The sequence below is a fragment of the Haemaphysalis longicornis genome, unplaced genomic scaffold (genome assembly GCF_048455015.1).
Source record: "Haemaphysalis longicornis isolate Haplotype H1 unplaced genomic scaffold, Haemaphysalis longicornis Haplotype H1 scaffold_20, whole genome shotgun sequence".
NCBI lineage: Eukaryota > Metazoa > Arthropoda > Arachnida > Ixodida > Ixodidae > Haemaphysalis > Haemaphysalis longicornis.
This window is the reverse complement of record NW_027526296.1, coordinates 6,511,759-6,536,280: the sequence shown is the minus strand read 5'-3', so window position 1 is coordinate 6,536,280 and position 24,522 is coordinate 6,511,759. Positions and strand designations below refer to the sequence as shown.

At 49.8% G+C, this 24,522-nt stretch overlaps 4 non-coding genes and 1 pseudogene across 4 annotated transcripts; 1 reads left to right on the top strand and 4 right to left on the bottom strand.

Moving 5' to 3' along the window:
* Positions 1–3,546: 3,546 nt before the first annotated feature.
* Trnar-ucu (transfer RNA arginine (anticodon UCU)) lies at positions 3,547–3,618 on the bottom strand. The gene has a single exon. It is a non-coding gene; the product is annotated as a tRNA-Arg (tRNA).
* Positions 3,619–4,502: 884 nt separating this feature from the next.
* Positions 4,503–4,574, bottom strand: Trnar-ucu (transfer RNA arginine (anticodon UCU)). Its single transcript has one exon. It is a non-coding gene; the product is annotated as a tRNA-Arg (tRNA).
* A 406-nt stretch (positions 4,575–4,980) lies between these two features.
* Trnar-ucu (transfer RNA arginine (anticodon UCU)) lies at positions 4,981–5,052 on the bottom strand. The gene has a single exon. It is a non-coding gene; the product is annotated as a tRNA-Arg (tRNA).
* Positions 5,053–5,450: 398 nt separating this feature from the next.
* Trnar-ucu (transfer RNA arginine (anticodon UCU)) lies at positions 5,451–5,522 on the bottom strand. The gene has a single exon. It is a non-coding gene; the product is annotated as a tRNA-Arg (tRNA).
* Positions 5,523–7,675: 2,153 nt separating this feature from the next.
* On the top strand, positions 7,676–9,458 carry LOC144172377 (uncharacterized; annotated as a pseudogene).
* The last annotated feature ends 15,064 nt before the right edge of the window (positions 9,459–24,522 follow it).

Below are 24,522 nucleotides of genomic sequence, written 5' to 3'. Positions count from 1 at the left end.
AGGTCTCATGTTTGCGAATGCTGTACTCTGCGTAAAATCAGACGTCCTATCAGGCCTTGAAGTAAACCAGAGAACGGTAGGACGTTTGGCCTTAGGCGCTCATGGAAAAACAACTAACGAAGCAGTTCAGGGAGATATGGCCTGGGCGTCGTTCGAAGTTAGAGAAGCTCAGAGTGAAATATGCTTTGAGATGAGGTTGAGGGCAATGGAGCAACGAAGGTGGGCAGCTAAGGTATTTAGGTACCTATACTTGAAAAGCGTGGACACGCAGTGGATTGGAATACTAGAAGGCTAACGATGAAATATGGAAAGAACAGTGGAGAATCCAAAACAGCCAAGGTAACCAAAAAAGAGGCAAGGCAGATTGAAACGAATTAATGGAGGGAAAAAATGGAAGCTAAAACGTCGTTAGAGATGTACAGGGCTGAGAAGATGAACATCAGAAAGGAAAATTTCTACGATAATTCCCAGGGCAGTGCTTTGCTTTTTGAGGCTAGAGCAGGTTGCCTGCGAACTAAGAGTTTTGTGGGGAAGTATTCAAAAAATGATGGGGTATGCGTTGTCTGCGGAAAAGAAACAGAAACTATGCGGCACATAGTGTTAGAATGTGAGGGTATCCATCCAAATCTACATGAAGGGGATATTGGGCTTCAAGAAGCCCTGGGATTTAAGGGTATCACAGGGGAAGTTAACCTCAAGGCTGTCGAGGGGACGAAAATAGGATTAGAATGCTGGTGGATGAAAAGCTGAGAGGGGAATATTGCCTAGGACAGTTACCACCTGTAACAGGGAAAAAAAGTATTTCGTGCCGAATAAGCTTTAGTGCCTGCCCTAAGCAGCGCTAGTATTAAATCAAGAGTGTAAAACGTGGTTATATTAGTCCTTTTTGGTAAGATGACATGTCATCACCCCGCTTAAAAGGGGAAACCAATGGCAATCATCATCATCATTCATCATCAGGGGGAAAGAAGGTTGTACAGTTTGAGCCGCGAAGCCGGTGAGAGGAAGGTCAGCCGGAGGTTGATATTCCGGGAAATTCTTGGAGAGAAAGGATGCGAGAGTGTTTGTTGCCCCGCCGCACGGCCCACGAAAAGGTTTCAGAAACTCGGGAAGCAGAAGAGGCGGTGAGAGGAGTCCTTCTCAGAAGCTACCTTCAACCATCAAGTCAAACGACAAGTTAGAGAAGGGAAGAGCGACTAACTCCAGGAAAAAAGGAACAAGATGAAAGAAACAAGAACAAGGGAGGGAAAACCACACACACAGAGAAAAGAAATGAATTACACCATTTCCTGCGTAGGAACCCTGAGGGGTGCAAAGCCATGCAATCTGGATCAGCTACTCGCCTTTGGCGTTTCAAGGCGGCTTCTCGTTCTCGAAGCCAGGAATCCGCTGCCCGACGCTGCCGTTTACGTTCGCCGTCGCGAGCTCTCCTCTGTGCATTCTTTCTTCAGAGGTGCTCGTGGTTCTGACAGTGTGCTGGCTGGCGCTAGTTGAAGGTGTGCCAGCCAGTTCGCTGACGGAATCGTTAGCGTCCATTTCCAGTCATCGGACAGCGCAGTACCGAAGAATCAAATGAGCGCAGCGCAGACCGGGTTTATTTGCAGATCAGAAGGAGTGGAGAGATGAGCAGCGCGCATGCGCGTGATTAGACAGCTGGTTTGGAGAGGGAGACGAGGAACAGTGCGCGTAGCACACAGGTGGTGTGGAGAGGAGGAGCAGCGCGCGCTAGCGCAGAGGTGGTGTGGAGAGGAGGAGACGGAGAGTGGTGTTATCACAGGTGGAGAGGAGTAGAGGTGTGGACGCCGGACGCCGGACGACGGAGGGTCGACTAAGAGATGCTTTGCATCTAAAAGCAATAACCGTACAACTGAAACGCTACGTGTGGCCAACAGCAACATTTCTGGAACAGGCCTTTCCTGAAACTCAAAAACGAAAAGATAACGTTAGAGGGACGTACAGGCCACACGACAAAGCGGAGCAAAAAAAAACAGGAAAACATAACATGAAAATGGAATTTAAGTGAAAAGATAGGAGGGATGCCTGCGCTTACTACACTGGAAGGTAAGGGGTGAAAACAAAAGGAAAAAGGTGACCACATAAGGAGCAGAGGGACGGGTCATATTCTTTGGGTAAGATATATGCAAGGCAGTGCCTAATGCTGTATTCCCTGTGACTATCCCAAGGATTCCAAGTTACCCCTAGACGCATTATTCCGCCAGGTTCCATGGAGTTGATATTGTGAATAAGAAAGTATTCTCGGTATTTTCTTTCACTGGGAGAGTTAAAATTTTACTTAAGTTTATACAACTTAAGGTAATCAAAATTGTGGCCTGGTTGGTTGAAAGGTAGTGCTACAGCTATAGAGTATTTGCTAAGAGTATCTGCCCGGTGACCGTTAAGACGTAGGCTCATAGGTTGACTCGTTTGGCCTATATACTTTTTGTGGCACATTGAGCATTCCAACATACACACCATGTGTTATGAAGTCCACGAAATAATGTTGCGAACATAATTACTGGCATTGCTTTATACAATGCAGTCTGTCTGCATGTGCCTGCAGGTCTTGCATCTGGGACGGGAGCAGCTGGCTATGCCTGGTTGTTTTAAAGGACTGTTTTAGGATGCACTAAGATATCTTTTAGATTTCTATTTCTCCGGCAGTTATCCCGTTGTGCCTCCGGGAACTTCTTTTTAAGTCGGTTGTTACTGGTTAAATGGGGTAGTGTTTCCGCAGGAAATTCTTTACGTTTGGGAGGGCGTTTGAAAATTTAGTTATTATGGCAGGCGGCCTCGTGCTTTTGCTTTGTCGCTGTTTGTTGCGCATGTCATCATTTTTGAGAATAGAATTAGATGCACATTGGTACGCCTGATCGGGCGAGCTTTTGGGGTGGTTCCTACATATATATACAAATATATATATATATATATATATATATACAGAAAGAAATGCCGGCAGTCTACAACGCCAAAGAAGGCATAGGGGAAGGTTAGACTATTTTTTTACCGTTAGTGACGTTACATTATTATTAACTTTTATTATTACGTGAGAAATAAAGAAAGAAAAACACGTGCCCAGAGTGGGGACCGAACCCACGCCTTTCGATTAGATCTCAAATGCCTTACCAACTCGGCTATCTGGAAGACTGTGTTCTGCTTCACTTTCTGTGGTATTTATATTTACACTGTATCTGACGCTTGAGGGTGGTAGCCAGCGCCACTTCAGACTACACGGGGAGAAGGGGACCTTCTTTTTCAACCCCCGGGGCGTGACGCGAACGTCTACAGCCTGTCATGAGTGGTCAACTGGCGGGAAACCCTCTTATGCTACCTTGGTATCAAGGCTGCCAGAACCGAGGCCCTCGCTAAGCTTTCGCGCGATAATAGGGTTTGGAAATGAGGGGCTCGTTAGGAAATACAGAAAGAAATGCCGGCAGTCTACAACGCCAAAGAAGGCATAGGGGAAGGTTAGACTATTTTTTTCCATTAGTGACGTTACATTATTATTAACTTTTATTATTACGTGAGAAAGAAAGAAAGAAAAACACGCGCCCAGAGTGGGGACCGAACCCACGCCTTTCGATTAGATCTCGAATGCCTTACCAACTCGGCTATCTGGGCGACTGTGTTCTGCTTCACTTTCTGGGGTATTTATATTTACACTGTATCTGACGCTTGAGGGTGGTAGCCAGCGCCACTTCAGAATACACGGGGAGAAGGGCACCTTCTTTTTCAACCCCCGGGGCGTGACGCGAACGTCTACAGCCTGTCATGAGTGGTCAACTGGCGGGAAACCCTCTTATGCTACCTTGGTATCAAGGCTGCCAGAACCGAGGCCCTCGCTAAGCTTTCGCGCGATAATAGGGTTTGGAAATGAGGGGCTCGTTAGGAAATACAGAAAGAAATGCCGGCAGTCTACAACGCCAAAGAAGGCATAGGGGAAGGTTAGACTATTTTTTTACCATTAGTGACGTTACATTATTATTAACTTTTATTATTACGTGAGAAAGAAAGAAAGAAAAACACGCGCCCAGAGTGGGGACCGAACCCACGCCTTTACATTAGATCTCGAATGCCTTACCAACTCGGCTATCAGGGCGACTGTGTTCTGCTTCACTTTCTGGGGTATTTATATTTACACTGTATCTGACGCTTGAGGGTGGTAGCCAGCGCCACTTCAGACTACACGGGGAGAAGGGGACCTTCTTTTTCAACCCCCGGGGCGTGACGCGAACGTCTACAGCCTGTCATGAGCGGTCAACTGGCGGGAAACCCTCTTATGCTACCTTGGCATCAAGGCTGCCAGAACCGAGGCCCTCGCTAAGCTTTCGCGCGATAATAGGGTTTGGAAATGAGGGGCTCGTTAGGAAATACAGAAAGAAATGCCGGCAGTCTACAACGCCAAAGAAGGCATAGGGGAAGGTTAGACTATTTTTTTACCGTTAGTGACGTTACATTATTATTAACTTTTATTATTACGTGAGAAAGAAAGAAAGAAAAACACGCGCCCAGAGTGGGGACCGAACCCACGCCTTTCGATTAGATCTCGAATGCCTTACCAACTCGGCTATCTGGGCGACTGTGTTCTGCTTCACTTTCTGGGGTATTTATATTTACACTGTATCTGACGCTTGAGGGTGGTAGCCAGCGCCACTTCAGAATACACGGGGAGAAGGGGACCTTCTTTTTCAACCCCCGGGGCGTGACGCGAACGTCTACAGCCTGTCATGAGCGGTCAACTGGCGGGAAACCCTCTTATGCTACCTTGGCATCAAGGCTGCCAGAACCGAGGCCCTCGCTAAGCTTTCGCGCGATAATAGGGTTTGGAAATGAGGGGCTCGTTAGGAAATACAGAAAGAAATGCCGGCAGTCTACAACGCCAAAGAAGGCATAGGGGAAGGTTAGACTATTTTTTTACCGTTAGTGACGTTACATTATTATTAACTTTTATTATTACGTGAGAAAGAAAGAAAGAAAAACACGCGCCCAGAGTGGGGACCGAACCCACGCCTTTCGATTAGATCTCGAATGCCTTACCAACTCGGCTATCTGGGCGACTGTGTTCTGCTTCACTTTCTGGGGTATTTATATTTACACTGTATCTGACGCTTGAGGGTGGTAGCCAGCGCCACTTCAGACTACACGGGGAGAAGGGGACCTTCTTTTTCAACCCCCGGGGCGTGACGCGAACGTCTACAGCCTGTCATGAGCGGTCAACTGGCGGGAAACCCTCTTATGCTACCTTGGCATCAAGGCTGCCAGAACCGAGGCCCTCGCTAAGCTTTCGCGCGATAATAGGGTTTGGAAATGAGGGGCTCGTTAGGAAATACAGAAAGAAATGCCGGCAGTCTACAACGCCAAAGAAGGCATAGGGGAAGGTTTTTTTACCGTTAGTGACGTTACATTATTATTAACTTTTATTATTACGTGAGAAAGAAAGAAAGAAAAACACGCGCCCAGAGTGGGGACCGAACCCACGCGTTTCGATTAGATGTCGAATGCCTTACCAACTCGGCTATCTGGGCGACTGTGTTCTGCTTCACTTTCTGGGGTATTTATATTTACACTGTATCTGACGCTTGAGGGTGGTAGCCAGCGCCACTTCAGACTACACGGGGTGAAGGGGACCTTCTTTTTCAACCCCCGGGGCGTGACGCGAACGTCTACAGCCTGTCATGAGCGGTCAACTGGCGGGAAACCCTCTTATGCTACCTTGGCATCAAGGCTGCCAGAACCGAGGCCCTCGCTAAGCTTTCGCGCGATAATAGGGTTTGGAAATTAGGGGCTCGTTAGGAAATACAGAAAGAAATGCCGGCAGTCTACAACGCCAAAGAAGGCATAGGGGAAGGTTTTTTTACCGTTAGTGACGTTACATTATTATTAACTTTTATTATTACGTGAGAAAGAAAGAAAGAAAAACACGCGCCCAGAGTGGGGACAGAACCCACGCCTTTATATATATATATATATATATATATATATATATATATATATATAGACACAACTGCACAAATTAATAGCAGCCTTGCATTGTCCCTGAAGAAGAAAGTGAATGACAGCTGCACCTTACCGGTACTCACTTACTGGGCAGAAACTTGGAGGCTCACTCAGAGGCCTCAACCTAAATTGAGGATGACTCAGCCAGCAATGGAACGGAAGATGAAAAGTACAATATTAAGGGGCAAAAAGAGAGTGGGGTGGGTAAGGGAACAAACGTATGTTTAGGACGTAGCGGTGGATATTAAGAAGAAAAAGATGTGGACAGGACATGTGATGCAGGGTAACGTGGGGGGGGGGGGGTAACAGAGTGGATCCCTAGAGAAGGCAAGCGTTGCAGGAGCAGCAGAACGGTAGATGGGCGGAAGAGATCAAGAATTTTGCGGGGATAAATTGGTTGCAGTTTGCACAGGACCGGGGTAATTCGACAATAATGAGAGACGCCTTGCCCTGCAGTGGGCGATGAAACACAACCTATTTGAGTGGAATCGACGTAACCGGCTGTCATATTCACCATAGTTCACTGAACCTTGGGCATATCAGCCACTCAGCTCCTTTCTGTAGGGCCGATGAATCAACCGATTTTTTGACGCCAGGCTTTATTCTTGACCTGGTTCGTTATATAGACTCACTAAACGTGGAAGCATTATCATTTCTCCAAGAAACGCCGTTGTTTCTCGCGGGATTTGTGTTCTATATAAAGGCGTAGGAATTTTAGACATCCTGATTCTGCATTGATACCCGACGACTGTAAAAATATCGAAGCTGTAAAAATAAATGATACGCTGTTTGGCTTGCTGAGAATACTAGGCCTGCTTTTTTTTTATGCCAATGCGAAAACAATTGATGAAAAGAAAAGCAAAATGGACTTTGTGGTAGTAACCAAAAAACGAAATCTGCGTACATTATCAAATTTGGTAACCTTCATCCGACAGCCATCTGAAGCAGCGACTGGCTTCGAAAGCCAAGGCTGCCGCTGATTTCATGTACTACGTCTAAAGGACGGTAGTTTCCTAATAATATTAGAAGATTTGCTAACCCTACTTCTCTTTATGCACAGTAGTGACTTCTTACGCGAGCCGCACAGAGCCAAATACATTGTGGGACCATCAGCGGCAATTCCATCACTGTGACTGATTCGTTGAGGCGAAATATATGTGCTTTTGACAGATATGCGGAGGCAACATATCACTCGGATACGGCCTAACCATTCTGAGGCACCTACTACTGTATTTCATCAATGTTTTCTTCTAAAACGCTGCAACCTTCAGAGGGACGATGAGAGTTCCGGGCTTCAGTCAACAGAAGTCGATAACCCACATGATAGGGGTGGTCTATGGACATATAGTAGGAAAGCAAATATTCTTAAGAGGTTGGTGGTGGCGCTGCGGTCGCCGAAGGAAACGGACGTTATTCTCATCGGCTCCCAATATTTTGCCCATTATTGCAGCGCTAATTTGCAGTGACCACGATATAATTAGTACCAGAAGGTGCGCGAAGGTACGGGGTACCGAACGATACCAGTTTTGACCCGGTAGTACGTGATTTGCCCACTGTATGTGAACTTTTCTTTGTCGCAGCGCTGGCGTGCGGCTAAGCCTAGAGTAGGCTTACCACGAGTACGGCTCTTGCACCGGCAGGAGCGGCCGCTAGGCCTAACTCGGTGACGACCACGACCGAGATGGCGTCCGACATGGACGTGACCACGATAACTGAGACCACCCTGGCGTCAACGATAATCATCGAAAGCATCAACGGACGCACGTGCATCGAAGTAGAAGGAGAGGAAATTACACCCGAAGAAGCCGAGGGCTGGGTGACCTATGGCAACCAAGTCAAGATCATCGCCGTCAACGACAGTGGTGAGTCCGTCGCCATTGCTGTTCAAACTAGATCCAAGACTCGAGCCAGCTTTGCTAAGAAAGTCGTGGCATCACTCACGAAAGTGGCCAGAATGCCGATCGATATGCCAAGGGAGTACACCAAGATTGTAATGCGACCACGTGGCGGCCTTAACGTGGCATGCACAGAGGCGTCTGTCATCACGGCGGCCGTCATGACGGCAGTTAGAGTTACGAAGGAAGACGCCAAGGCAGACACTATCTGCACTAATGCAGAACAAAATATCATTGTAGTGAGCACCAAAAATAAGGGGGGAGCCTTGCTATACTCTAAGGTCAAAGCACTTAACATCGGAGGCAACATTCACAAAGTCAGCGCCTACCACACGGCACCGGATGGTACGGTGAAGGGTGTCATTCGAGGCATTTCCAAAGACGACACTCAAGAAGAGATAACCGACAACATAGTGAAGCTATGCTACCTCGTAGCAGTGGAGGCGCACAGTATAGGTGACTCAACCACGGTCATCGTACTCTTTGTCGGACAGAGAGTACCCAACTACGTAAAATACGGCTCCATACTGATAAGATGCGGGCTTTACCGCAAAAACTTTGATGCATGCAGAATATGCGGGAAGATAGGCCACAGACGCGACGGCACCAAAATTTCTTCGGCTGCGGAATCGCCAACCCCAGCGACGGCCACGAAAGCGAGTGCAAACTCAGGTGCAAGCTTTGCGGAGGACAGCACCCAACCTGCGAGAACGCTTGCAACAATAGGTACATGACGCCATATGTTGTAAAGAAGAAACAATGGGAGCGCAAGAAGGAAGCTCAGCAACAACAACCAGATCCGAAAAGTTTCCCGCCACTGCTAGTGCCCCCTCTCCAAACTCCCGGCAGGGAGTCGCGACAGCTCTCAAATAGCCGCCAGAGGGCCAGCAGCCAGAGAGACCGCAGCATCAGCCACCGACGGCCGTCGCGTTCAAAGGAACGAGTCGCATGGGTGGACGCAGTGAAACCAACGCGCCAACAAAAGGACAACCGCCGAAGTCAACTACGGCCAATGAAGAGACCGCATTAATGAAGGGACTAAAAGAAGATCGCCGCGAAAGACGCGACCATGAAAGAAATCAACGATACGCTGACGACACTCCTCACGATGCAACAACAACAGCAGATGCAGCCAAAACCGCAAACACGTGAGCTGACACCGGAGGCGACTCAAAACAAGATGACTACGGACGAGCCGGAGGCCAAACAGGACCCACGTACCATACGTTCGGAGCCGGCGCGAAAACGCCGTGCCATCGAAGGCACCAAGGAAAGAATATTCCAAAAAAAACAGAGTTCACCAACGCCTTGAAAAGCACCAGGAGCGATCGCCTGGAGGCAGCTAGCCACACGACCGACGAACATCTCACTTCACTCGAGCAGACTGTACATCAGCTTAAAGCAAACGTCCATATCACGATACAGGACCTCATGATCCATAAGCAAGCGCAACTCACGGCGCGCATCCAAGCGCAAATGAAGAATGTAGAAGCAAGAATAGAAGAAATGGAAGCACAAATCGTCGCCAAACAGCAAGAATCATGGAGGGGACAACACACACAACAGTAGCAACCGCTTCACTAGTGAAAGACCTTTTGGTCTGGCACTGGAACTGCAACGGCTTTACCCATAAGAGGGCAGTGTTGCTGCAACATTTACAACAAATCACCAGACGACCGGACGTCATCATGATTCAAGAGACACACAGCGAAGCAATACCAAAGATCCCGAGCTACCGGTAGAACGACAGTCCACCGAGCAAGAGGGAAACCTCCAAAGGCAAGCGCAGAGCCATCTGCCCCTTTGTCAGGAAGGGGATTATCTTCATCGAGCACGAGCTCCTCGGCAGGAGTGTCATCGAAGACTGCGCGGTGGAAATCATCACGGGGAAGAAAAAAAGAGAGCACCTACCTGGTGAACGTCTATAGCAACCCAGCCCACGGCCAGCAGAAATTCAAGGCACTACTCCACAAAGCAAGCAGACTCGCGGGCGCTGACGCGCTAGTGGTATGCGGCCACTTCAGCGCCCCAAACCGCGAGTGGTGATACATTACCACAAAGGTCAAGGGCAGAGACCTCTTGCAAGACGCCACCGACCTGGGGCTGCACCTCATCACAGACCCGGCATTTCCCAGCAGGACGGGCACGTCGGTTGCACGAGATACAACCCCGGAACTCACTTTCTTAAGAATAGACAGGGAGTCCGGGGCCATACAGTGAACAAATACGACCCACGACCTCGGAAGCGACCACTACATTGTGGATCTTGTCGTGCCATTGGACGACCACGCAGTATCCGCCCAACGGACACACAGACTCACGGACTGGAACGTCTTTCGACAGACAGTACCGGCAGAATCGCAACTCATCACAGACATAGACCAATGCACGACCAGCATTGTCGACACAACACCCGCAGCTACCCAAGAAATCACAACGGATGAACACATCGGCAGAGTGGACAGCCACCTCGCCCACCTATTCGAGGCGAAACAGCCAATCCAAAAACGCTGGCGGCAGCGCCGCGCCAATAGAAGTCTGAGGAAGCAGATCGCCGAGCTCAATCGGCAAATCGAAAGGCACTGCAAAGTGCTTTGCGCCGAACAGTGGCACGAGGTGTGTAACGAGGCGGACGGCCAACTACACAAGGGGCGAACGTGGCATCTACTACGGCACCTCCTCGATGAGACGAAGACAAAGAGATACCAGCACAACCTCGCCCCGACCCTGCACAAAGCGATCCGTGAGTTTAGAGAAGACGAGGTCAAGCGGCGCCTCGACGCTAAGTACCTACCCTCCACCCCCACGGAACCCCAGCCCGACTACCAGGGGCAACCAAAACGAAACACTTGACCGAGACATCGAGATGTGGTAAGTCAAAGCCGCCCTACAAGACCTCAACAACAGATCGGCTGCACGGCCGGATCGGGTGACGAACAAAGTGCTCAGGAGTCTCAACGACGCAACTATTGAATCGCTCTCGGCTTATTGCAACAAGTGCTGGTGAGAAGGCAAACTGCCCAGGCAATGGAAGGCAAAGAAAACGATTCTCATACCCAACTCTGGCAAACCACCCCATATAGACAATCTCCGATCGATTTCCCTGACCTCCTGCATGGGCAAGGTGCTTGAACACGTTCTCATGAACCGCTACAAAAGAAATTGGAAGAATCGGAGCTCTACCCGAACTCCATCATCGGATTCAGAAACAAGCTGGGCACCCAGGTCGCCATAATTTTACTGAAGAATGAAATCGTCGATGACACAACTGAAACCAAGTAAACAGAGCGATACTCGCCCTAGATCAGCAGAGTGCTTTTGACAAGATCTGGTATTGCACCATACTGGCCCAGGTATCCCGCCTCAACATGGGAAAACGCACTTACGCATACATCAAGGACTTCCTCATGGACCGCACCACCTCGATCTGCGCAGGGTACCTACAACTAGACGAGAAAAGGCTCGGCAGCGTGGGCACCCCACACGGGTCAGTGATCCCTCCCCTCCTCTTCCATCTCGTCATGATAGGAGTAGCCAGAAGCCTAGAGAACATAGACGGACTCCGACATACTATATAAGCGGACGATGTAACGCTATGGGTCCCCGGGGGCAGCGATGGTCACATCAAGACAACACTACAAACGGCAATCGATGCCATCGAAGCTCAATTGAGCGGAACTGGTCTTGTATGCTTAGCGGTCAAATCAGAGCTTCTCGTAATCATGCCAAAGGGAGCCGAGCAGAAGCGCAAGAACATACCACCAGACCCGAACGACCCACGATTACAATCACAACTGCAGGGAACCACGTAATCCCGGAGGTCAAGAAGATCCGAGTATTCGGGATCCTCATTGAACGCAACTGCGTCAATGGGGAAACGGTCACCAAACTCACCGGCAAAGCGGCCGCCACAATATGACTTATCAAGAGGATATCCAGCCGAAGGGCGGGAATGAAGGAAGCCAGCCTGCTTCGACTCGGCCAGTCTTTCGTAGTCAGCCATATATCGTACGTCGCCGCCTTCCACAACTGGAGGACATGAGAGCGTAATAAGATAGATGCCCTAATACGCAAGACCTATAAGGCTGCTATTGGCCTCCTTAGCAGCACGAGCAAGACAGCCTTCGCGGCACTCGGCGTACACAACACACTGGATGAGATAGCAGAAGCGCACAGGACGGCTCAACTCAAACGTCTCTCTACAACCCGAACGGGCAGACACATATTGCAAGACCTTGGCCTTGGAATGCCCTCGGCCACATACGACAGCGACGCACCCATCCCGAACAGTCTCACTAGGAATCTCACGGTTTGCCCCCACCCACGAAACATGAATCCTGAGTACAACAAGGAACGCAGGCTCGCGCGGACAAAAACCCTTGTGGACCTCTACGCCAGAGATCACGGCGCGCTATACGTCCACGTGGTCAATATTCTGACAAGAGAAGCAACACATACGCAGCAATGGTCGTTAACGCGCCAACGGGAGCGACCCCAACCGCAGCGAGCGTCCGTACCCTAGACGCGCACCGGGCAGAAGAGGTAGCCATAGCCGTGGCCATTTCCGACCCCAGGTGCACCACAGTTCTGTGCAACTCGCGGACAGCGCTGAGAAACTAAGCCAAGGGACGTGTGGGCAGTGAGGCTGCGCGGATATTGCGCAAAAGCTGAAGCCGTCGGACGCGACAGCGCAGTGGTGATTAAGTGCTTTCCGGCCCACATGGGCAGTTCAGTGTCGAACCGTGGATACGCGAACCACAACGAGACGGCCAATACGGTCACGCGCGGACTTAACAACCACGCGGCCGCACCCTTGACCGACTCGGAGTGTGACCCGCAGTGCAGTGCTAAAAAGAAGATGACCACTACAACGAAATCGTTAAATGGTACCGCCTGAACAGACAGACTATTCCCCCGCCCCACCTGGGCCTGTCCCGGAATCAGGCCGTGCTATACAGACAATTGCAAATGGGGTCCCTATTACCCCAGTGCTAGCGAAACAGCGAAACAGCCCGAGCGTGTACGAAGACGACCTATGTAGACTGTGCGCTAAGGAGCGAGCCACTGTGGCTCACATCTTCTGGGACTGCAGAACTAACCCTCGTGAAGCCAACGAGGTGACGAAGATCCTTCCGTAGCTAGAAGCGGCCACGAGGTGCTACGATCCAAATATACAACGTCAGGCCATCCAGCAGGTCTCGGCAGCCCTGGAACGACAGCGACCGAACGAAACCGCGGACAAGAGACGCGGCCCCCCGGGAAAGGGGTGGCGGCCCTCTCGAGTCCCAGGGAGTAGCGAGGACGCTCGACCTCTGGGAGCAGGAAGGCGAGATTAACGTACAGGCCGCGTTGGAGTAGCATTTCCCTCTGTGCGTGGAAAAAGTGCTTACTTCTGAAGGCAACTCAATAAAGTTTTACCCTCTCTCCCTCTCTCTAAGAGGGTGGTGCCAGAAAGCTGCAGTAGGGCGAGTGCTGATTGTCGTTTACACGTTTTTGGCATAAACCTTGCGAACCTTTTTGGTCCACTGAAAAAATATTTCAGAAGAGAAATTGGCGCAGAATTTCACAAGTTCGGTATTTTTTGCCTGTATAGTGCTAGAAAAATATCAAGGTCGTTATATTTTTCAGCATGTTACGCATCGCCCTGGTTATGTTCCCAGCCGGTTGAGCATGTAGCATTTGGTTCAAATTAACGCTTCGTTTTATAAATGTATTTACCTCATCATCATGTTTTCTATTCGGTTTCGAGCAACTACAGTTAAAAAAGCTAACTCCTGCTACTCGAATTGATACAAATAAAGCATATAAAATGTCCTATCTTGAGACCTATCATATAAAAAGACATATCTTGAGACAATCAAAAAGCTCACTTTTTGTAAGATTACCTGGGGTATACACACTTACACTTTGCTGCATCAATTCACTCCGCATTAGTTTGAGTTTTAAGAGAACACGGATATTTTACGTCTCCTAATGTAATTGGCATGACGTTTTTTAGCTGTTTAATCATTCACTGAAAAACAATGTTCCTACCCGGCTTTGAAGGCTTCTGGTCGAAATCTAAAAAACGTGGTGTACACTGCTCCTGGCAGGAAGTTTGAGGGAAAAAAGACTTCATACTTTGATCCATCAGCGCCGAGTCCGTTCTGTAAAGATTAAAAGCATCATTTAGGAGTTAATGTTGCTGCTGAAGCTCACCATCAGAAAATACTTTTGCCCATGCACGCTCACAAAAAAGTGCTTTATTTTTTTGCGTAGTCCCAAAATAGGTGTGAAATGTCTGAACGCATTTTGCACCACCAAAAAAGTTCACTCTACACGGCAATAATAAATTTCCTCGACATTTTCCCCACATTCTAAATGTCGCATTTACCTGCAATATTCAAATTGTAATCATGGCCTGGATGGTCGAAATACCCCGCAACTGTTACAGGGAAGATGTAAATGCATCTGTTCATTGGCTAATAAGTGGTGAGCCCATACGTGGACCAGTTTTTCTGATGTACTTACATGACACAAAAACTATCATCTCATGCATATTGTGCTGAAAAGTGCAAGCAAAGCTCGCCATAATTTTTGTGAACGTTATCGATCTTTGCTAAAAGCAATGCAGTTCGTCTCGCAGAACTAGAATACTGCAGGTTTTGCGTCTGAAACCACCAGGAGGGTATTTGAGTGGTTCTGAGGAGCAAAACTGTCCCACGTTAGAGTATACCTATTTAATTCTTACTTGTATAGTAGGTGGTCTTTGGCCATGGAAAGATGTTTATATTCTACATTTATCGCTATAATAATTTCACGTAGCCAAAGACGAGGCAGCTGTCGTGAAGGCAAATCAGGTTTTTATGAGCGAACTTCAGCTCCCCTAACTACTCAAAAAATATACAGTCGGCGAAGCAGCAGTCAATAAAGTGGCATGTGCAGGGGAGTGTCGGCGAATCGAATGCCGCGGCGTCTGCTCCGCGGGCATTTATATTTCGGTGTGGGTGTTTCAGGAACTGTCGAATTACATCGAGAACACTGTAGATAAAAGAAGACTACGAAGATAAAAGAAGAATGCCTTCCACTTGCGTTCTGATGGTTTTTCCGCTTGTGTAAAAACACGCTGTATGGCGACCCCCCAATGTCGATCCACAGCGGAAATGACGAGATAAAGCACAATAGCAAGAGGACACACGAAGCACTTCGTGTGTCCTCTTGCTATTGTCTTTTGTCTCGTCATTTGCGCTGTGGTTCAACATGCATCACCAACACGCCGAAGTTTTTACGATGTTATCCGCAGACGTTGCTGCGTTTAGTTTTTCCTGCGTGGGATTTGGGACCTCCAAAGCGTGTAGCCTGCGTTGCTTTCACGGATTGGCAATCGGTAGGGGTTGGGCGAACGCGAACGTTTGAAGCGCGCTCGATATCGGTTCGCGTTGGGCAGGTGTTCTTCGATCTCAGTAGGGCACTGACCTGGTCGCAGGTGTGGTGCATCGACGGAGACTACTCGCAAACCGAGCCTCTTGAAGGGGCAGCGACGGGAGATGTTGTCGGCCTCTCTGCCGGGTTAGCACAGCGGATGATGATCGGGCGTTCGCTGCATGTCGATCTTCCTTGGAGAGGAGGGTTGCACCGCAGGTGGTCAGGCCGGTGACACGGGACGACGGTACGGACCCTGGCGACCATACCGCGCAGTTGGGTGAGGTCGACTAACAACAGCCGCATAAGCCTTGGCTTGTGGCTCGCGGGGGCTTCTGGAGTCGTTAAAGTTCAGTGCGCTACCGGCACTTCTTCCCTAATGGCCTCGGTAAAGGAAATGACTTGGGGTTGCGGCGGCGTTGAAAGAAGTTTCCGGAGCTGTTTCCTCAGAAGTTTCATCATTACGGCGCGGAAAGACTGGCGTGGGCCATCTGTCGCAATCTGCGCGCTGTCCAAATAGATCGCAGTGCCCACGCAAACAATGTGTCGCGAGCCTTCTCAATTGTGCCGGCTTCGGAGACGAATTCTGTGATGTTTTGGGGCAGTTTGCGGACACGTTCAGCAAACAGTTCATCCTCCGCACCCCGCATTAGGAAGCCTAACTTCTTTTCTTCCGCCATACAAGAGTCAGCACGTCTGAAAAACCGTTTCCTTTCTTCGGTGAACACAACACGGCTTCGGTTAGGGTGCTGCTGTGTCCGCGTCTGCAGCATGACTTCGGCTCGCTCTTTTCACACAACCGTGTGAACGTCTTTAAAATTCGTTTTAAGACTGAAGGGAGCTCTCATGGTTTCAAACCAAATCCGTGCTGAATTTACGATGTAGAAGAGCAATTGCCTGAATGTGTCCGCGTCGTCCCATCAATTAAACGGCCTGACCCATTCGACTTGCTCGAACTAGTCTTTGGGATCCTCCGAAGGTGACACATAGAATGATCGGGGCTCCTAGAGTGGCTGAAGAACGACAGCAGTATTGCAAGCTCGGGTCATGGTGCCTGCGTTTATCACGGTGGTTTTAACGACGTTTCTTTGTTCACATTATCCGGGAGTGATCCAAACTCTGGCTGAAGGCCTTGCTGTCGGCGGCTGATATGAAGTGGGATTGCTTGACGGCATGACGAGGGCTTAGGGTGGATGTACCCAGCAGGTCCTCCATATGTCACGTATGCAAAGAAGACGCAGCGGTCTTGAAGACAAAATACGTTTGTTAAACGCACTTGTGCGCGCCGTAACAACGCAAAAAATACACAGGCGGCAAAGTAGCAGTCAAGAAAGTGATGCTCGCAGGCGAGTGTTGGGGAATGGAATGCCTCGGCGTCTTTGTAGGTGTTTCTCGAACCTTCGAGTTACATTGAGAACACGGTAAATAAAAGAAGACGGTTGCAGCCTAGTGGTGCAAGGGCGAAATAGTGTCCGTATCAAATTACATAATTGGTGCGGCTTAAAAAAAGACAAAAATTGAACATGCCCTTTACTCTGTACAAAAATTACACAGTCCAGGTGCAACTGGTCGGTAATAACAAAAACATTAACAAACAAATCAAGTGCATGGTTCGTGGCAATGAGGCTTTGCTTCTGGGAATACTAGTGTACTGTTGTTGACCAATTTACTGCAATAATTCCCGACTAGGATCCCTTCCGTCAATGCCCATGGGTCACCTCTCGAAGAAGTGAAAAGCATACTTATCGAATGGGCTTTCCCGGGACATTCTCTATAAGCTCTTGTTGCAACAAATTAAAACCCATGTAATCACTCTAACTGCACTTATTGCATTAAAGAGCAAATCAGGGACCTTGCGGAGTACTGCAGAAGAAAACAACAAGGCATGTTAATTCTGCGCCCCTGAGCCTTACCACAGTGCCTTTCCTCCTCAAAAAATCTTTCTTTTCTTGATCGCCCAGATGTTTACACATTGACACCCCTTCTGCCGAGATTTGATGTCTTTCTGGTTGTGGTTTCGTACCGTACTTTTTACCTCCGTACCCTGTCTGCTTTAAAATTGATCTTTCTTCAGCTGTTGAACCTTACAGGTATGCCGCTGTATGTCATAATTAAATTGCTGTGGTAATTGCTGTGGCTAGACTTTCCCAAGCACTATCTCCAATACTGGCATTCCAGAATGACTGACTAGATGTCACGATAATTCAATACCAAAACCCTAACACGCTTCGCTCCTGATTACAACTTTTTCCAAACCTACCGCCCCTCTATATCTTTCTGGCTTTCCAATTAGGCATGCTCCGTCTTCTCAAGCTACATCCCAACCGATAAATCAACCTTCTATGACACAATGTCTCTATTACCTTACTGTATACTTTTCACTTCTTTCTGAAACCACGATTCTCCAGTCTTCCGCATTGTCGGAACACGGGGTCTGAACTGTAAGCCCATGCCACGTACATTGCCCTGTCGTGGTGCAACCTTGAGAGCTGCCTTGTTAATACGACTCCTTTCTCTCTCTCCCTCTCTCCTTTCTCTTTTTTGTGGTTGTAACAGGTATAGCCCGACTGCAAGCATACTCTCCGTTTCCGAAACATCTTCCGCTCCTTCTCACATTTTTCTGCAAATCTGTATAAGAAATGTGTTCCAAATGCCTCTGACAGCAAAATTATGTAGGTGTACTCTGATGAAGGCAAGTACCGTTGCCGCTACGTGAGTAAACCTTCTTTGCTATTGTTCTTGCTGGGCTTTATTAGCATGTGTTCTGAGCGTGTTAACAGGGGCTGGTTGTAGCAGAGGCCAAGCTAGCGCGGGATTCCACACGCAGGTCTCAAAGCAAGAGCGTTCTCGATGGGGCTGCTCCGACGACTTCGCTTTGCACATAGTCCTAGTGGGGGATTGACGCCACTTGAAAGTCAGCCTCGGTCTCAGTTGAGCACACACCTCTTTGGCCACACTGGTAAGCCTTCTAACGGCTAATATTCCTGTTAAAATTACACCCCGTCGAAAAACGATCCATCTTTGGCGACTCAAGGCGAGGCGAGGACGAGCGGGTCGTTATACGTAAAAAGGCGTTGAACTTGGACTGTCTCGCGGCCACGGAGATGACAATCGGTATGACTGACCGGCTCAACGACGTAATTAACCGGTGAAGTTTGCCTGACGACTCGGTAATGCAATCGTACTTAGCTCGTAGTGTGCTCGAAAGCCGGGGTTATTGGTCGGTGTCCAAAGGAGGTCCACCTGAAGCGTTGTGGTGGGACTTCTGACGTCCTTGGTCTGCGGTCGTGAACGATCTCACCAGTTGGCGGCACTCTTCTGCATGCTTGGTGATTTCTGAGACACGTGCACACTCAGACACATCCGGGTGGCATGGCAGTAGTGTCCAATGCACACGACGGCTTACGTCCGCATAATAAAAATAACGGGGAGAAGCCTGTGGTTGTCTGCGTCACCGTAGTGTAGGTGTAAGTGACGAAAGGCAGGACTAAATCCCAGTGAGACTGGTAAGGAGAAACGTAAATTGAAATCATGTCGCCTGGTTTACGGTTGAAGCGTTCAGTACGTCCATTAGTTTGCGGGTGGTAGGAGGAGCTCTTATTATTAACGACTCGGCATTCGGTCAGCAGCGCCTCCACAACGTCCGACAAAAATATGCGTCCCCTGTCACCTAATCATTCTCTCGGCGCTCCATGGCTAAGTATAATACGTTGAACGAGAAACGATGCGACGGCGCGAGTGGTGACAGTTGGCAGTGCGGCTGTTTCTGTACACCTCGTGAGGTGGTCATCCGTGACGATAACCCATCGGTGGCCTGCAGCCGTGGTGAGGATTGGGGCATATATGTCGATGCCGACACGGTTAAAAGGCGAGCCGGACGTCGTAGGGGCTGCAGCGGGCCGGTTGGGTGTTGAGGGGTATCTTGCGACGCTGGCAATTTGCAAGCGAGCGGATGTTCTTTGTTACAAACATCTATATTTTACACCAGTAATAGCGCAAACGCAAGTGCTGGTACATTTTGAGCACCCCAGCGTGAGCGCACGTTGCGTCAGCGTGGTAGTGGGAGCAGAAATGAGAGCTCAGATGTCTAGGGATGACGAGTAACCACTTCAGGTCCTGAGATGAGTAGTTGCGGCAGTAAAGAAGGTCTTCGCGAAGAGCGAAGTGAGAAGCCTGGCGGCGCAGTGCGCGAGAGGTTGCAACTGTTGACGGACTCGACAAATATTGACGGACAGAGGCGATCCATGCATCTTTACGCTGTTTCGCAGTGATGTCAAAGGAGTCTAGGGACGCCACGGCACTATCTGGCGTATATGAACTCTCATCGTCTCACTCCGCGGGTGATCTGGAGAGGGCATCAACATCCGTGTGCCTGCGTCTGGACCCGTATACGACTGGAATGTCGCGCTCCTGCAGACGAAGAGCCCAACAACCGAATCTGCCGGAAGGGTCCTTAAGTGAAGACAGCCAGTAGCGGGCGTGTGGTTCGTGACGACGTTGAATGGACGACCGTAGAGATAAGGGCGAAACTTGCTGATTGCCCAAACGATCGCCAAACATTCTCTGTTACAGAATTATTCCGTTCCGCCTTCGTGAGAGTGCAGATGGCGTATGCGACGACGTATTAGTGGAAGCCAGCTTTCCGCTGAGCGAGCCCGGCGCCAAGACCGGCACCACTCGCGTCAGTGTGCACTTCAGTAGGTGCAAACGGGTCCACATGGGGCAGTATTGGGGACGCCGTAAGCAGGCGCCGCATAGCCACAAATGCGGGGTCACAAGCAGCGACCACATGAGTCGTTCGTTGTTTGCGATGAGGAGCTACGTAAAAGGTGCGATAATGGTGGCATAATTTCGGACGAGTCGGCGAAAATACCAACACAAGCCGATAACACTTCGGAGGTCTTTCAGAGTGGCCGGTTTTGGAAACTCTGCCCCTGCACGAAGCTTGTCCGGATCTGGAAGGGTGCCATATTTCGACACAACATGCCCAAAATTGTTTGCTTGTGAGCAGCAAAGCGGCGTTTCTTCAGATTCAGAGTCACGCCGGCTGACGTGAAGCAGGTCAATACTTGCTTAAGCCACACAAAGTGCGTGTCAAAATCTGATGAAAACAACAATGTCATCCAAATAACAAAAACAGGTTTTCCTCTTAAGGCCCCGTAAAACGTTATTAGGCATTCGTTCGAAAGTAGCTGGCGCATTACAAAGCCAGAAAGGCGTCGCGTTATATTCATAAAGACCGTCAGATGCAACGAACGCTATTTTTGAGCAATCGGCATCAGCCATGGGCACTTGCCAGTAACTTGCCAGGTCCAAGGAGGAAAAAAACTCGGCACTCTGTAGGCAGTCAAGAGCATCGTAGATACGTGGGAGCGGATAAACATCCTTGCGTGTAATCCCATTGACGCGACGTTAATCCACGCAGAACCTGATCGGCCCATCTTTTTTTGAGACTAGAACCCCAGGAGAGGCCCAACTGGGTGGTAGAGGGTCGGATGACGTTACGGGTGAGCATAATCGACACTTTCTCGTCGATCACGCGGTGCTCCCCAGGTGACGAGCGGTATCGTCTCTGCCACAGTGGGGCGTTGAAGCCGGTTCCTACTTCACGTGAAACGGCCGATGTGCGTCCCAGGGTGGTTTTTACGCAATAAAATTAGTCATGAAAACTCTGGAGGAGGGCGATGAGCTGGTAGCGTCGCTCCGAGCTAAGGCATTTGTCGAGAGACTGCAGTAACATCCGAGCTTGACGCACACGCAGGAGAAAGTGTGTGCTAACAGAGAGGAGCGATGGTGCGTCGGGTACAGCGTTCATGTGAGAACGATCAACGGCTTCCACGCAACCTAGACGTTTCCCGTGGAACAAGGTAGTTGGGCAAGAAGATGGGTTACAGATGACGATTAAGCAGTAACCTGACTGTACATCGATGACAACAGAGGGTAAAGGCCGACATCTGTGCGAGAGGCAGGACCGGGGAAGTGTGAAAACCACAGTCCTGTCGTCCACATGCACAAAACAGGCACTATGATGGAAGATCTCGGGGAAATGTCTATATCTACGAAAACAGTTAACTTGGTCGACAGCTCGTCCGGTGGCGCCTTGTAGAACGGAAGAAGTTCAACTTGCAAACGTGCACAAACGAGTTAGGTGTGATGTTTCAGAGCAAGTCCCAGCCATGGGTGATGTCGTGGGAACATAATTTGAGGACAATGAATTCGATGACGTATGTGACGCCTTGGATGAGACCTGAGCGGCACACGTGGCCAAAAATTTATTCTCTTGCGCGCTGGCAGTCTCAAGGTTGAGGTCAGAGACAGGCGACGCAACTTTACGTAATGAGCGGCATAGACGTTCACTCAACACTGAAACAGCGGTGCCGGTATCAATAGGCGCGAGGGTGGCGACACCTTCAACAGTGAAGTCTATAACATTGGCAGATGAGAGAGGAGGACTTTGGAATTCGGACGGGGCTGCAGTTGTTACCTCGGGAACTGCAGCCGTTAGTTTACCTCAGCCGTCGGATTCTGGCGGGGACACATGAGGGACGGCAAATGGCGACGCGGGGAAGAGAACGAGGAGCGACGGTTTGAAAAGGGTGGATGGTGTGCAGACGACGAATTCGGGGCCTGGCACAAGTCTTCACAAGGGTAGTACCGTTGTGGTCCATAAGCAGGCACTCGATGGACGTCGCTAGTAGGCGGTGGCGGCCGACGGCACAACCAGCGAGGTGTCCCTGCATACACTACGCGTAACAGATAGGGTGGTTGTGGGGTGTGCGCCAAGGGTTCAGCGGTTGGAGAGGTAGCCGAGGGTAAGGCGTCGCCCGCTGGTCCCTCACACACTGGCACGCTTGGAAAGCACCGGGCTGCAGTTCCGGACCACTGAAGCGTAACTTAAGGGGAGCGATCCAGGAATGGGGTGGGGCACCGCGATTGTCACTGGTGGTGCGATGGGCGCTGCCACTGAAGTTTCGAGGGGCAGTGTCACTTCGGGTTTGAAGGGGGGCGCCACTGGTGGTACGATGGGCACTACCATGGAGGCCAGCAAAGCTGTAGGTTGGCGAACTGCCGGAAGCGCCTCGGCGACTTGCTCCCGGATTACGTGGCGTACAGTTGAAGGCAGCGAAGACGAAGACACAGGCTCATGAGCACTGAGAAGCAGAGCTAGCTGTCGAGCGATTTCTGCACGCACGAACACCTCCATTCGCGGCAGAAGGGAAGAAAGGTCATGATGGACCGTGAGCGATTAAAGGCATTCCTGTGAGCATCTTTCATTGGGCGACGTGCGCTGGCAAGTAACGACACGCTGCTTGCGCAGGTAATCAGAGCTCAGGCACCATGGATTGATTTCGTCCACAGTCTGTGGCTTCTGGCTTAGCCGCATCTGATAGGTAAACTGTTCTATTCCTTTGAGAACATATCTGATTTTGTCGCTCTCTGCCATCGCAGGGTTCACTCGCTTGCAAAGTTCTGAAAGGTCTTCGATGTAACTCGTGTCACCTTCATTGTCCTCGGACGCGTGGGCTCGGACGCGTGGGCGTTGTTTGCGCAAAACTTGCGTACAGCCGGGCGACAAAGCGCTACTAGTAACGTCGTCTTAAAGCCGACAAAGTTTGCATCTCGCGTTCATTGTTATAAAACCATGACTCAGCCTATTTATCGATGGGGAAAACGACGTTGTGGAGTTTGGCAACGTCATCCGAGAGGTTGTGGGTGCTCACCATTTCGTAGGTTGTAAGCCAATCCTCCACACCGATGTCGTCGCTGCCGGTGAAACTTGGGGGGGGGGAGAGGTGTTGGCGCAGTGACCCAGAGCATATGACGCGCGCAGGCTGCGGCGAGGTGATTTCGTGTTCTATTTCTCGTGAGATGGCAGAGAGCACTCGCTTGCTTTCCCATTCCAGAACAGGGACCGTGCAAACACAACGACCACTTCCAAAATTTAATGGGGTTTATTAGCAGGCGTCTAGAGTGTGGTAACAGGGGCTGGTTCTACAAGAGGCCAAGCTACCTCGGCAGACCACACGCAGGCCTCGCACCATGAGCGTTCTCGATGGAGCTGCTCCGATGTATGAGCTTCTCACATAGACCTAGTGACGCCCCTTGAAAGTCAGCCGCGGTCTCAGTTGAGCACACACCCATTTGGCCGCACTGGTGCGCCTTCTAACGGCCAGTATCTCTGTTACAATATATATATATATATATATATATATATATATATATATATATATATATATATATATATATACCTCGAGCCCGAATATCACATGCCTCCTCAAAACGTCAGGTCTCAGTATTGTGACTCGTCCACATCGCCTTACCGCCTTCAGGTATGTTAATTTTTCCACTGTGGGCGGCTATCATCATCATCGTGATTTCTTCTCTCCTTGTTGAGGCACCGTTCGCTCAGGAAACATTGTCTGCCCTACCTTCTTGCCGTGCTTCTGAAATTGTGGACCTTGCATTTCTATCCCGCGGGCTACATCTCTGAATGCACCCCTGGAGGTACGTTGGGCTCGTCAGTGATTCAAGAGAGCTCGCACGAGTCAGCCCGTTTAACAGGAAGGACGACCACGCGAAGCTTCAGAATGTCTTCGTTTCCCAACCTGAAGTAGTCAAGATGCGGTTTCTGGTTCATGAGGGTCGTATAGCTGACTGCTCGGATTTCCCCACAAAGCTGTGCCAGATTTCTGGCTTTTCTGCACTTCCCTCCGATTGTGCAAACAAAAGAATGAAAAGCCGTGTCCAGTCGAGCACTGCACGGCCGCGGGCCGGCCCGAAAGCTCGCGCCTGACCCTGGCCGCGGGCCGGGCCGGGCCACCCGACGTCGAATCTTGGCGGGCCTGGTACGGGCCCGGGCTTAATGCCATGGGCCCGCGCCGGGCTCTGGCTCGACGTCGTGGACAGGGCCGAACCTCTGGCTTGAATTCGTAGGTACGGCCGTTAATCAGTCCGACGTGAGGTGTAGAAACGAGCATTAAAATGAATATTCTTTGTTTATTTATGCGCCCTTCTTGATGTTAGTCGTACGCATATTTTAAAATTGTGTTTCGCTAGGTCTGATGGGCACTATACTGCAATGTTAATGACATTTCATGTGATGCATCAAGATTTTATATTTTGCTGTATAACATACCACACATACGATCACAACGATTGCCCTAACGGGGAAGGAAATAAATCAGATAACCTGGAGCTGTGTACCTAGTCTATGTACACATGTGTTTTAGAT